Source organism: Protopterus annectens, chromosome 15.part0, assembly GCF_019279795.1.
Source record: "Protopterus annectens isolate FY-2018-M chromosome 15.part0, PAN1.0, whole genome shotgun sequence".
In the NCBI taxonomy this organism is placed as follows: domain Eukaryota; kingdom Metazoa; phylum Chordata; order Ceratodontiformes; family Protopteridae; genus Protopterus; species Protopterus annectens.
Window position 1 is genome coordinate 608,526,231 of NC_056749.1, and position 16,188 is coordinate 608,542,418.

At 38.9% G+C, this 16,188-nt stretch overlaps 1 protein-coding gene across 1 annotated transcript in view; it reads left to right on the forward strand.

Annotated features, from left to right (window-relative positions):
• Positions 1–16,188, forward strand: part of LOC122789861 — a 74,143-nt gene that overhangs the window by 21,101 nt on the left and 36,854 nt on the right. The gene's annotated exons all lie outside the window — the stretch shown is intronic.

Below are 16,188 nucleotides of genomic sequence, written 5' to 3' on the forward strand. Positions count from 1 at the left end.
CCGTTGTGGCTCCATCTTTGTGGAGTGGGATAACTGTTGCTGTGCACCACTCTGTGGGTATGTAACCTGTAGAGAGGCTGAGTTTGAACAGTGTGTTTAGGTGAGGGGTTAGTTCACTTTGGAGTTCGTGTAAGACATAGCCTGGGACACCGTCCGGTCCCATTGAAACTGTGTTTTTGGCTTTGGATAGGGCTGTTTTAACCTGTGTGTCAGTGATTGCCAGGGCTCTACATTCTTCTGGTATGGTTATGGGCCCTTTAGGGGGTGGGGGGGGGTGAAGTTTGCACTAAACCTGTCTGCCAGAATGTTGGCAATATCAGTCGGTTCAGTGTATTTTGTGCCATTCTGCACTAACTCAGAGCAGATATGAGAGTTTCCACTTAGGTTCTTGACATAGCTAAAAACGCTTTGTGGTTATCTTTGGAGTCCTTGGCAATTTTTCTTTTGAAGCTAACCTTGGATGATTTTATGAGGGATCATAGTTTCTTGCAGATACTGATCAGGGATGTCTTTCCCTCTTGGGATTTTACTCTTTTCTGTACTAGTTTCCTCCTTCTATTGTATAGCTTGTTTATGGCAGGGGTCCACCAGACTGGTTTCCTTTTCTTGGAGGAGTGAGTCTTGGTTTTGCTTGGGATAGCACAATCCATGCATTCTTGCAGGTGCTCATAGAGTACCTTTGTAAGGGATTCAGCAGCTTGGACAGTGTTGTCCTTTAGCATGGGGGCTGTGAACCTTTCCACCTAGGTCTTAAGTAACATGAAGTTTGCTTTTGAAAAGTTTTTCACGGTGGTTTCCTTGATTTGGAGTGAGGGCGGAATGTCAATATCCAGAGTGATCAGTCTATGTCTGATCTAACCAGCGAGGGTTTGACCTCTGGTGTAGAACACCGGTCGCTCATGTTGGTGATGACCAGGTCCAATATGTTGTCACCTCTGGTGGGGGTGTTGACCAGTTGATCCAAGGCGTTCAAGTTTATAAATTCTAGGAGGTGTTGGGCAAGGGAGTTAGTACTTGAATAGTTCTCCCAGTTAATGTTTGGGTAATTGAAATAACCCAATATTAGGGTGCTTGGTAGGACCTTCATATTTTCCAGTGTCTCCAGAAATGCGGAATGGGGGTTCTGGGTCATGGTGGGTGATCTGTAGCAAGCTACAACTTGAATTGCAGTTTTCCCATTGTTAGTTGCACATGGATGATCTCTGAGGCATTGTGCTGTGCCACTAACCTGGAGGTGTGGGTATCCTTGATGAATATGGATACACCCCCACCTTTTATGTTTCAGTCTGGGTTCTGTGGCCGAAAAGTATGGTATGAGTTATAGCCTGGTTGTGCTGGGGTGCTCTCTGGAGCCTTAAGCCATGTTTCTGTTACTGCACAGATATCGATGTTCTCCATACTGAGGAGTGCCTCGAGTGCATGCATTTTGAGGTTTAGACTTCTGGCGTTGAGTAGCATTACCCTTAGTTTTTGGTTACTTGTGCTATTTACGGTGGTGGGTTTGTCTTTTGATCCTTGCCTAAAAAAGGCACTATGGGGGTGGCAAAAGCCTTGGCCAGTATTCGAAAGCCTAAGGGTGACAGGTGCAAGCCATCTCTTGCGAAGCAACGTGGCTTGTCGAGCATGTCATCCCAGGCGAAGAGATACTGGATCCCCTTTGAATGACACCAGAAACTTAGCCAATTGTTGAAATTGATAATTTTTTCTTTATACTGTGGCATCATTCTTGGTGAGGGCAGGATGCTACTCAGGGCCAGGGTCTTACTGGCTTGGGCTATGTGATCAGAGAGCTCTTCCATGTCTCTTTTCATGTAGTCCAGGGAGGTACGTCCCAGATCATTCACACCAACATGGACAATGACAGAGTCGTATTTGTACTTGTTCTGGAGTGACCGGAGTGCTTGTGTTATGTGGCGTATCCTGGCACTTGACAAGCAGCTAACTGTAACCTTCTCCTTGTCCAGCCTAGTTAGTGGGACATCAGTGTGCCTGACTATATAGTCACCTATTACTAGTGTGCTGGGTATGTTATTTTGCCTTAAGGGCTATGATTGCGTGGCACACTGATTATGTGAAGTATGTGTTTCATGGTTTGTGATGGGGTGTGGAGGTTGCTTGGGTGTCTGCTTTGGAGGTCTCTGTTGCTTTTGCAGATTTTTATTTAGAGCCTCCGTGTATGTTTTCGTGTATTTATGTGTGTTATTTGCCGGCGTTGGTTTAGTAGGTCTATGTGAGACTGGTGGTGTGTTGCAAGTATTTTCCTTCACCTCTTGACTGTCAGTTCCAGTCTTGAGTTGAGAGAGCTTTGCCGCCAGTTTGGCTGTATAATTGTATCTCTCACATATATTAGTGTTTGGTGGTAGGAGGAGAGGGTTGTCTGTGTACATGAGGCAGTTGTAACATTGCCTCAAAACGCCCAGATTCACCAGTTGGACTGGAGAGTACACCTGAAACTGCCCTTTGAACATGCCTGAATAGGTAAAGTGAGCTGTTTTACTGATCGGCTGGTAGGGACAAATAGAGAGCCTTGTCCTTCTGGACAGTATAGGGGGGGTCTAGTGCTATGGTTAATTAGTGCTTGCTATGAGTTTTGAGCAAGTGCTGGGCTGTGAAATGAATGATTATTGGAATGGAATATTAAAACAAACTTGTTAAACAAATAATATAGTATTATGCATAATGACATTGATGGGATTTTATCCAAAGTATATATAAAAACTACATAAAAATCATAAAAGAAAATATATATTAATACAGCAGATAAAAGGTGTACCCAGACATACTCTTTGTAGTCTACTGAGTATGTTTTTCTAAGCATCATTTAGGAACATTGTTACTTTTCAGGTCGTAATAAGTCTACAACGGTCAGTGCCCCAAGCAACAGGTACATAGCTTGAAAAACAATATATTTAATAGAGGGAACAGCAGAAATTAACAGGTACATTTTTAAGTGCTTGGGAGGGCAACCTTTTGAGAGATTTCTAAATGCCAAATGGGTTGGAGCAGAAAAATAAGAGTCTGTGAGTACAAAATAGAATGTTCTAGTTACATCCCACGGCAGTAGATGGCCCCTATAAAAGACTTGATACGTTAATGCTCATTCTTGTCAGCAGGACCCTGTGGTTTTGTATAGGTCTGTGGTTATGATGATGATTTATCACTTTCTCACTTTTTAATTTACAAAATTAGGCTGAAGAAACAGAAAAGATATATTCATGTAGTAAAACAAGGACATTGTAATGGAAAACAGCAAGTAGGATTCTATATTTCTGTAAATTAAAAAGTGAGGTTGAGATGACTGGCCTAAACCCTGCTTTGACTTGTTCGGGTACATACATCTTAAATTCTGGTCTCATTACTCATATTCTTACAACAGGGAAAAACATCAAATAGCCATTTCAGGCTTCTTTTGCTGACAGCAGACAAGAGAAACTTCGATGTGCCTATTCCATCCACATCTAATTTATTAACCTCCCTTCTGAACTGGAATTTGAGCAAAATACAAAGATTAACTCATTGTGATCATTGTATATCTTCCAGGGGGAGGTGGGATGAGCATATTTTAATTTCATAATATGCAAATATCAAATGTTTAAGACCATGGTTCTTTAAGCTTGAGAATTGTGCTGGCCACATGAGAGAAAACTGTGTGTTGGTGTGCACGTGTTTGTGTGTTATTAGTTAATTTTCTTATGTCATAGGGTTCAAATGCACCTAGACAGAACTTTGATTGGGTTTTGCTTAGCAAGTACCTTATTTACAAGGCCCAGAACTTTAACACATTCCTGCATAGAAGGGAATCTTTGTGCAGTATGAGGTAATAATACTCGCATCTTGAGAGATGTGCTGTTGTAGACCCATGTCTACCTTAGGGATGCCCCACATGTTGTCTGATGTCATAATGGGATGACTACAATGGCCAAATCACACAGCAGTGTTGTATGTAACTGGTAGTAAGGTAAATAAACAGTGACAGTCAGAGTTGTTGAAGGTATGTATCACATAAAGTGGGAAGATCAATATGCCCATACCCACTGTTGATATTCTGCAAAGATTGCATCGTGGCAGTGTGTTATTCACATACAACTGACAGAAGCAATTTCATATAAAGACTGGGTATACCTTGTGATATTCTCCAGGATATTTAGTCACCTCTGCACCACGTGGACATCACACTCAAACACTACACACATCATAATGCCAGACAGATCCCAGATGCACACATGGGTAGCACCTATTACATATTTCAAGGGCACATGGATCTCAACATCTCTCACTAATTGTGTGTGTGATGACAACTGTGCACCACGCTCCGTATTCTGTCACTTGGTTAACCTTTGTTTGATGCACAGTCTGGATAGCCTATGCATTGTACAGAACAGCTTAGGTATAGGTGTGCGTGCATTATTTTTTCTTTTATATTTATTGCTATAATCTGGTCCATAAGTATGAACTAGACACTGCCCATTAGACGTTGCTATGACAATGTACTCATCTCCCTGCACCCAGACCCTCTACAGGTGCCTTATTATGTACATCATCTGCTGCTGGGTCCAGTACTCCCCCACCTGAGTTTCTCTACCCTGCTTTAATTGTTTTCCTGTCAGGATCCTGTGCTATACTGCACAAACTGCAAATATTTTATTGACTGCCGTAGGGTTGTACTGCAGTGCACCACCAGATACATCCAGCCAGTGGAAGTGAGCCTTAAGCAGGCCAAACTGACATCTGACAATGAGCCAGGGGTGTTACAGGGCAGTGTTGTAACTATTCTCTGCCATGGTCTGGGGGATTCTAAATAGTATAATTAGCCATGGCTCCAGGGCATATCAGGCATCACCAATAAGATATCCCTGGAGAAAATCACCCACACAAACCTGATGGTATAAATGATGGGGTGAAGAATGTAGCCACCCCAGGTGCAAGGTATTAGGGGTCTGATTTGCAGATCCCGTTTCATTAATATTTATTTTATTTTCTCTCTCCTTACATAAATGTAAGAGTAAGACAGAGTCCAGGCTCTCTGCCCTTCTCAATTAAGGAGGTGTTCCAGATGAGAGAATGGACCTTTTTATTTATTTATTTTATTTATTTATTTTTTTGCTCTCATGTCAAATGTGAGGGTGTGACATGGTCTGGGTGCTCTTCCTTAGAAGCAAAGGGAGGAGCACCACACTGGGGAGTGGCACCAGCACTAAACTGTGGCTCTGAGCTTCTACATGCTAGCTCTGCCCACACAGTAGTGGTCCAAAAGTTCTGAGTCATGAAAGGGATGATATGTTGGGTGTGGATGGATAACTCAGCACTACTGAGGGTGAAAACACATAATCCAATGTATACAGTAGTGACAATAACCACTTGCATTTAAATATTTACTAGTGCGATGGCTGTCCTGTGTCTGCTTTTGCAGAATGCATGCCATAACCTCAACATTTTGCTGAGGTAAACAACCATGAAGGAAGTATCTTTCTGCACAGAAAATGTACTTTCCTGAATTTCTTTACCATTTGCTTAACCTTATTTGCATATACAAGTGCTCTCATTTTAATTATGTTGTTCATTTCCATGACATTGTACATTAATTTGCTGATATTACCACCCACAGGATTTTTCAGCTATCTGCAATCACTATCATTGTGTCACTGAATCACTCCCATCTTGTGAATGGATGTTCTTCATGCAAATTTGTCTACTAAGATATGAAAATTGTTTCTGAATCTCAAGGAAAGTATTTTGAAATGTAGACAGCACATGCCATAAAGACTGATTGACTGACCAGGATCAAAACACTAAAGGTGGAGGAGTGTCCATATTCTCGTGCCATCCCAGATAGAACCAAGATGCTCTCCTCCAGAAATATGAAGCCAATCTGGTGGTCCCCTGCCATAAATCAACTTTACAACAAAAGGAAGAAACTGTTGCAGAAAAGAAGAAAATCCCAGTATGCAAAAAACTCCCTTACCGGCCTCAGCAAGAAGCTGAGATCCCTCATAAAATCCACCAAAGCTAGTTACGAAAATAAAATTGCCAAAGATTCCAAAGACAACCACAAGGCATTCTATAACTATGTCAATAATCTAAATGGCAATACTCAGATCTGCTCTGAGCTACAACAGAATGGCATTAAACATACTGATCCTAAGGATATTGCCAATATCCTGGCAGATCAATTCAGTGCCAACTTCACCCCCCTCTCACCCCCCTAAATGGCCAATCTCAATACCGGAAGATTGCCAAATTCTGGCAAAACAAACACACAGGTAAAAAACACACTTTCCACTGCTAAGAATACAGCATCCATGGGACCAGATGACATCCCAGGCTGAGTACAACATGAACTACAAAATGAACTGGCATCTCACCTAAGTGTCATGTTTAATCATAGCCTCACCTCAGGCTTCATGCCCACTGAGTGGCGCACAGCTACAGTTATCCCACTCCACAAGGGGGGATCCACCTTGGATCCCAGGAACTACCGCCCCATCAGTCTGACGAGCCGGATCTGCAAGGCCATGGAACGTATTATTATGGACCTTATAAAAAAAGACACTGGCAACCTTCAAACACTGGACCCCACCCAGTTTGGGTTTGTGAAGGGCCGATCTTGTCTCCTGAACCTGATTGACTTCTTCAAATCAGTCTCCAGAGCCATGGACGAGGGTAAAGCGGTCCACACAGCCTATCTGGACCTCGCCAAGGGTTTTGACACCACCCCCCACTCTGGAATCATAAATAAACTTACTAAGCTGGGCATTAAATCCCTACGTCACTCAATGGGCTGCCAACTGGCTTACTGATAGAACCCAAACTGTAAAAATAGCTGACTCCAAATCCAGCTCCAGACAAGTGACAAGTGGAGTACCTCAGGGTTCAGTCCTGGGGCCACTCTTGTTTGGCATCTACTTCTCTGAAGTACAGGCCAATACTAAAGGACTCTGGCTAACAAAGTTCACAGATGACTGCAAACTGGGAGCCATTATTGAATCTCCAAATGATGTGGATACCCTACAAAAGGGCCTTACAGAAACAGATGCTTGGTGCCAGAGCCATGGGCTCAAGCTCAATGCAAAGAAATGTATAGTTATCCCCTTTGGGAAAAACATGTACCCATGAATTACCACATAGGTGGCAGTACACTAAACACCAAAAATGTGATAAGAGACTTAGGGACACAGGTGGACAGTGGTCTCACCTTCAATAACCACATCATCACAACAGTCTGCAAATCCTTCTATGTGACACACCTCATCACTAAGGGTTTTTCATCCAGAAAAAAGGAGGTCATTGTCCCACTGTACTCATCCCTCATTAAACCCATTATAGAATACAATGCCCCATTTGGTATGTACCTCTCAAGACACCTGCAACAACTGGAAAGGCCGAAGAAATACATCACTAAAAGAATCACAGGCCTAAAGCAGATGCCTTATGCTGACCGCCTTAAAAACTCCAGCTATACTCTGTCACATATAGTCTACTCAGAGGCGATCTCTGCTTAACATACAAGGCTATGTCAAACCCAGAGCTGTTGGACATGCTACACTTAAAGAAATCCCAATCCCTCAGAGCCACATGCTCCAGGGATCTAAACTTTGTCATCACAATAAACAAAACATGCTGGAGGCATAGGTTCCTGACCCAGAGACTCCCCAGACTCTGGAAGAGACTGCCCATACATGTCAAGCAGAGCAGCTCTTTGGCCCTCTTCAAAAGGAACCTTGATGATTAGATGGGAGAAAGGAAATTCACCACAGGAATCACGTTAGTCATCTGTTAGACAGAGGTCCATGAAGTAAATAGTGTGGGAAGAAATAGCCAGGGAATTGTTATAGCTAGGCTTGTATAGGCCCTAGGGCTGATAGCCTAGTACCAACCTATGAATCTATGAATGATTGAACAATATGTATGGAGCTATAGCTATTTCAGTTTGCATGTACTCATTTATTAATATTTTATTTTATTAATATTGCTTGGTTGGATTGTTGCACATTTTGCACAATGAAGGGTGAAAAGCTCCCATGGATAATACATTAGAAGTGCAAAAAATGTGAAGGTATAAACACATTATCATGTAATAACAGAGGAAGGATAATTACTCACCAGGGCACCCTATAGAAATTTTGAGACTTGAATAGCCAAGTCCATTAAATTTTGTTTTTCCTGCAGGGTGCAGCCTCCCTGCACAACCTGATATGAAAGGCAAGCCACCACACACCTCCCAAATGTTTACATACCAACTTCCAAGATGGCCATACATTGCTGCAGATAAGGCAATATTCCAGGAAATAACAACCTCAGACTTGGTACACAAAAGGATGAATTTTTAGCCAGTCAGTTTCCACATTTTGGGATTTAGCAATGTAGGTATCAAGATTTTGAATGGTTCTAATTACATACCTCTCAACATCTTCAAGCAGGAAATCTTCACAAAGCCATAAATAAAAGTGGGACAAGGGCCCAAAAATAGGGACAATTCTTAAATATTGCTCTTACAAACCTAGAAAGTTGCTAGAATAACAGGTTTTGCATTAGCGTGAAGTTTCTGAAGGGAATGAATTCTGAAACTCAAATGTCTGTCATTATTTTCTAACTTCAGTATTTAATGATTTGTTAATAATTTGCCAGAAAACCACAACTGTGTAAAAAAACTACCAAAATTATGAGGCAAAAATCTGGACATTCTGAGAAAATCTGTAGAGTTGAGAGGTATGTTCCAATAGCTGAGAAGCAAATAGTGAAATCTACTGATATAAAGTGGTAATATACATATGCAATAGTTCAGTATAATATCAGAAATATTTATAGGTATGTTACATAGCATGTGATAAGACTGGACTAATTAACAACAATCCATGACTGAGTATGGGCAATGCTTGATTTATGTATATCCATCATGATTTGTTCAAAAGGATGAATTCTCATAGTCCTCTCCATCTTCACAGGGTTACAGACTCTTTATTGGGAACCATATAGCCTTTTCTCAGCTTGGAAACCTTTAGTATGTAAGTTCAAATCCTCTATCATCCACAACATGGACCTTGTAAAATAGATCACCATGAAGTCCTTTTCCAGTACTTCTAACAAGCCTATGTGTACCAACAAAGTGATATGAAGTCTCTTCCCTACAACTCAAAGATACCTTTATCTTCCTACAACCAAGCCATCTTAATCCAAACATAAGAATAAATACCTCTATGCTAACTCTAGACCAATACCCTATAATAAAAGACTGCACAATTTGGGATTTCTACCAATTAAAAAAACTCTCAATGGATAGTGTTGGGAATAGCCTAAGAGTAAGTAAAAGTTATAATAATTAGACAAATACTTCTCTTAGTTAACTTGATAACCTCAAATATTAACATCAATGATCAAGATATTTCTCTACCCCAGATGATCCAAAAAGTGTTGCTCCTTACGTCCAAAATGCTATCCAACACTTACAAACTAATAATAAAAATTAAACATCAGGATTCACTTCTATACTCAAAATACTGGGAAGAAAAGAATAACATTACCCCAAAACAACAATTTCAGCAATAGGACACACCATGAAACTGACACCTTTCAAAAATTTAATATATACTCAAATCAATAATGCTTATTATACACCTGTCCTCCTAAACAAAAGTGATCCTACACATTCCCCATACTGTTCCTTTCTGTCCTACAATGGTAGCTGACACCCTGCATGTTTTTTTGGAGCTGCAAAAATTTATATAAATTGTGGTGTTCACTAAGAACTAAATTGGAAAAAAAAAGGCTACATCAAGGCAACTCTGTCATGGGAAATTGAAATACTTCATATAATTCCAGAGAACCTCACCTATATAAACAAACATATCATAACACTGTGTGTTCATAGGTAGGTACTAGGCTATCGGCCCAAGGACCTACGTAAGCCTAGCCAGCAAGGTACCATAGCTTACACCACACAAGAAAGTTATTCTATTGAAATTTTATATAGCAAAAAAATGGCTGGACAGATCTAAAATTTCATGGGAAGACTTCAAATATTTGGCTATGGAATACATACTAGCAAGCAAATTAATTACAAAATGTCAAAAGAAACTCATATACCACCAGAATTATTGGAAAGCTCTACTGGACACTTTATCATAAAAGTACATACAAATTAATGGAGTAAGAAGGCCTCTGAATAGATTGCCAAGGACCACACACAAATCACCATCAGTCATATAAACTTGAACTTGTAATAAATTCAGAGTGAGTAAATAGTAAATCAAGGTGACACCAGACTGCAGTGTACTCAGTTACAGTTGTATAGATTTATGAATATAGGTTTTGTAGTATTAACAGATAGCTCAGAAAAGGGTATATAGCAATGTCTGTGTTTCTATAGCAGTGTCTGTGTTTTGATAAAGTACAAAGACAAGCTTTTTTTTAGTAATATCAAAGAATGAATATACCAAATGATGTGACCTGTATGGCAACATACTGTCACAATATGCTATTATTCTTATTTGGTCAAATGTTAACTACTGTTGTTTTATACACGCAAGACCTGTGTTATTTTTGCAACAAGTGAAAACAATAAAAAATCTATTTGAAAAAAAAACTTATATGAAGTCACTTAGAAATATCAGCTGATTTACTAAGCACAAAGACTGTCATTTTACTCCAAAGCACTCTATGCATACCTCTCAACTGTACAGACTTTCTCAGAATGTCCAGATTTTGGCCTCAGATTTTTTTGGTCCATTTTTCATAAAATTGTGGTTTTTGAGCAAATTAGTGGTAAATCATTAAAGACTGAAGTTAGAAAATAATGACAGACATTTGAGTTTCTGGCTTCATATCCTTCAGAAAATTTATGCTAATGCAAAACCTGTTGTTATACTATCGACTTTCTAAGTTTTTAAGAACAATATTTAAAAATCGTCCCCATTTTTGGGTCTTTGTCCCACTTTTATTTATGGCTTTGTCCAGATTTCTTGCTATAAGAGGTATGACTATGTCTTTATGTTCTCCTTGTAATAGAGCTGCTTACACCACAGGGGATACAGGATTAATAGAAATATAACTAGCTTGGTTAGGAAGCTCAACTGTATGAGGTGACTATGATGTTGTTATGCACAATGTTAGGTGTCCTCTGTGTACTACTTCATATCCACCCATTTGTGGCTTCTCACGCTCATAAAAAATTTCATACTGATTGTCCTTTTTTACCAGTTCTGAGTCCATGGAATTACCTGCACCTTGGACATATAATGCCATAGTTACCCTGCTTTTACATTTTTATTGATTTATTTTTTTAATGTGATGTAAACAATGCAGGGAACAGAATATTTGACCAGTAAAGTTGTGTTGGTGTAATCAACTGATTCATCTCTCTCTACCTAGATTTTTCCCCCATCCTTACACTGAAAAATCTAGTTCTTGAAGCCCTCCCCATTTCAGCAGGGTTACAGCCTCTTGCTGGGTAAGAGTCACGATGTTTTAATCACAATGTTTTAACTATTTACATTTTGGTTTCTGTTACAAACTGAATGTTTCTGAATATATGCAGTTGCTGTAAGCACTGAGTGAGGGAGAAGCCTCACTCGAACGCTATGCATTTCCCTGAGATACATGTTATATGGCAAGCGGTGTGATATTTAATAGTGATACATGTTATATGGCAAGTGGTGTGATATTTAATAGTGATACATGTTATATGGCAAGTGGTGTGATATTTAATAGTGATACATGTTACATGGCAAGTGGTGTGATATTTAATAGTGATACATGTTATATGGCAAGTGGTGTGATATTTAATAGTGATACATGTTATATGGCAAGTGGTGTGATATTTAATTATGCTACATGGCAAGCAGTGTGATATTTAATAGTGTTTTAGGCAAGCAATGAAATGCAATGCTTTTAGCATGTGAATGAATCATTAGGAATTTTCTTCCTCCGAAACTAATTACTCTGAGATATTTGTTACTTTGTAAATAAATAAATATACAAAAGTCAGAAACAAAGGTAAAGCTTCCCCCAAGAACGAATTGTGATCCTGCAGAAACATCCAACAAAATATTAATAGAAATCAGGCAACGCCAAAGCACGGAAGGGTAAAAATCACTGAATGAGTTTTAATACACTATAGTAAAACAAATGAAATGAAGGTAAGCACTTTTATGATAACAATCACTTCATCAGACCATAATAAAACATTTTGAAACAACAAACTTATTTATAGAACAATTAGTCATTTAAAGCAGCTAGCCTATCAAAATTACATTTTCCATCCTAATAACCAAGTGCTGTCACAACGCAAAATCAAAAAGATAATACCACCACCCCCATTCAAACTAAAGCACTTACAATACAATTAGCCCTATAATCATAGAACCAACCAGCGTGAAGTGCAGAGTGTTTGGAAAGCCAATAAGAAAAGGAACACATGCCCTCCCCATTAAAACCAATTGTGTCAACCTTGAACATTAATACTAGAAAAGGCCCTGTATCATAGGACCAACCAGTGTGTAAAGCAAAGTGTACAAATAACCAATGGGAATATAGTACACACTCCCCATTAAAAACCTAGCAAGTCCAGGGTATGTAGTGTTCGGAAACCAATTGGAGCGGTAATGCCGACCACTCGTTCAAACATCCACACTCAGAAGACATCCGATAATACGAAAATCAACATAAAAAACAATAAAATAAGCTATAAAGAATATAACAAACATACTCATAATGCAAAGCCCCCATTTTAAACTATGATGAGGCATTCAAGAAGCACACATAACTCAATACAAAACCCAGTTACTGAGGTCTACCTAAACAAGCTATGGAATTTAAGTATGGGTTTCAAAAGTATATTCCCTTTTAATCTCAACCCCCTATCTGCATGCAGTCTACTGATCCATCACAAATCCACTTTTTCAGTGGAAATGCAAAAATCACCCACCCATAAATCTCATTCAGGTTTCTCTAAAACCAAAAACTTAAAGTGTACAAGGAGCTGCATTTGAGCACACACTTGGCTAAAGCATTAGAAAATCATCTTGTACATGTATTCTATATAGCTGCTCTCTGATCCTTTCCATTAACGCTCTATTCGTTTTTCCCACATAAAATGATGTGCAGATCATACAATGGGCTAAATAAACAATATCACTGGTCTGACAGTCTCTTGACATATCAAATTTAAATTTAGCATTAGTATCTGGATGGACAAATAATCCACTCATGCCAACATAGGAGCAGAAATTACTTCTCTGACAGCCCCTGGTGCCTAACATTTATTCCGTTACACAACGACCAAAATCTATTTGCTTATAACACACACGTCTTTTCAAGGACTACCTATTTTTAAACTTATAATATGGTTTGTTGTCCACCATCTGCTTAATCTTATTATCAGTTAATAAAATGGACCAATGTTTCCTAAAGATCCCAGTAATCAATTTAACATCACTGGTGTAATATAAAGAAATAGGAAAGTGTTCATTACTAAATTTTTCATGGGTGAATTCTGGAGCTAAGGATGCAGAAAAATATGATAGCCCTGCTTTTTTGTAGCTCCCCCAAATCTTTATAGGCTTATTGTATTCTCAGCACTGGAATAGCCCCTCTCCAGGATCTCTGATTGAAGACATTGAAGGTCTCTATTGAAGTCTGCCTTGTTTCTATTCAGTCTAGAAACATTCATACCTTGGCCCTTTAAAACATTGTCAAACACATATTTGGGGTACATACTTCTTCTGTGTAGAAGTGTATGCCTTCTACATGACTTCCTAAATAAACCAGTGGTGAAAGACATACTTGGTAACCTGTTCACCCTTATATCCAAAACCTTGATGGTACCTAATGAACAATTCATCATAAACTTTAAAAACAACATGGTAGTATGTAAAAAATCCACAAACTCCCTCAAGCTCTCAGCAGAGCCATCCCAAATCAAGTATATATCATCAACAAATTGGCAACAGAACTTGATATAAGAACCAATGTGATAGGAGGTAAACACAGAGCTACTTTCCCATTGGACCAGGGCTATATTGGCATAGCTATTGGCACAGGATGGGCCCATAGTTATGCCAGTCTTTTGCAAATAGTAAACCTGATCAAAAAGGAAACATTGTTTTCAAACAATTTCAATAAATAAACATATCAAATCAATTTGTCTAACTTCCAGTTGGCTATGTGTAGTTACAAATATCCTTACCAATTTGATTCTCTCTTTGTTAGGAATAACTGTAAACAATGATGTAACATCACAAAACATTCACAAAAGAAAACAAATCATTCAAAAACTGTTTAGAATCTTTACAAACAATGTGATGCTGATCAAGGACCCTCCTTAATTACTTGTCAACATATATACAGAGAGAAAGGCTCAGTCAGCCAACTCTTCCCAGATACAATAGGTCTGAAGGGTGGGCATTCAGAGTCCTTATGAATTTTAGGGAGACCCTGTAAAATAAAATTCCTTTCTGACGCATAATTTTATATACCATAGACCCAGATAACATTGCATTCTGAAGCCCATATGTATTGCTTCAAAACTGTATTTTTTCTTCTTTTTATTTGGCAGGAACAATTACCAGAAAGATTTAAAACCAACATCCCCCATAGTTATCAAATCTGCATTAAAGATACTATCACACATTATCCAGTTTCTCAGAAACATGTCACCTTAGTCCCAGCTTCTTGGTACAATAAGTGCTGTAAGACAGCATCTATTAATTCATTGGAATTTTAATATAAACCACTGTTTAGTATAGAAATTGGGTCTATATTATGTGATTGAAGTGTGTAATCTTCGAACACATAATCATCGACAAATACACAGCAAATGCTGTAAACCACAAACGGCCACGTCCGCAAATTTTTTTCCTCTGAGAAAAAATTCTGTTGGCCATTATTGGGACTTGCCCTTTTCTTCAATGTAGAGTGATCTCAGAGTTGGTATATTTAGTTAGGGTGAGTATGGGTGGGGGGGGGCAAAGCCCCCCCACTTGATTAGCATTTTAAAGTTTGTTTGTTTGATTATTTTTTTTTTAAGGCCACATAAATTTTTTCCTCAAAGAAAAAATTTGTGGATGTGGCCATTCACTCTGTGTATTTGTCAATGATTATGTGTTCGAAGAGTAAACTCTTTGATCACATAATATAGACCCTAGAAATCAAACCTAGTTTTCCTGAAGATCATTCATTTTCCTCTCAAATTCCAACTGTCATGTGTCAGTTGCAGCATGGAACTGCAGGGGGTGCTACTGATGCCTTTTGTGACTTCCTGTCACATGTCTATGCTGAAGGCTTTTACAGTGTAGTACAGGGTCTGGTCACTGTAAAGTGGTTTGGGCTGTTTGCTGCATTTTGGGGCCATGCTAGCCCTCACCAACAAGCTGCTGAATTTGTTTAAGCATCTCTTCTAGAAAGAAAAGATGGAGCTTATACTCATCAGTGTGTAGTATTTGCTAAAGATGACCTTCTTTAATGTTATAGCAGCACTCTAGCCTTCTGCTTGTAATGCTGTATAACATTCAGTTTACAAAACTCACTTGTGTTCTGTGTTGGTGGCAGATTTGTGATCTCAAGCATTTCATAAGCCTAATGAAACATGCTTTTCAGTAATATAATTTGATATGGTTGCTGTCACAATAATGTTTTCTTCCATTCTGCCACTGAGGTTTTATACGTTTATGGCTATATGTAAAGGTGCAGAAGCATATTCAATAAATTGGTTTAATACATGGCACATACTGGGTAATTTTCATTACATAGGAATTATTGGATTTAAGGCCTGGATTACAAGTTTATATGTCAGGCCATTGGTTATTGGGGTTGCGTTAATGAAAGATGGTCTTCACATCTGGCTGACTCGCCAAAAGCCAAAGGAAAGTATACTGGTTATTTCACCATTCTGACTTTTGCTTGCAATAAACATTTTGAGTAATGGATAATGTTACATCTCTCAGTTTACCCAACCATTCTGAAAAACATAGAAGGAAAAACATGGTTTCAAGATACAGACCCCTCTTTTCTGAATCATAACAATGAAAAGATGCACTTTTGTATTCCTAGTGTAATGGCACTTTACAACTAGCAATGCATTCTCTTTTTCACTTGTAAAATAAAATGTTGCAACAGGAAGGCATGCATGTTCTAATCTGGATTGGCCTTCAGTAACTTCCAAATCAAATATAATATCTGGCACCGCAATCCTCTGAG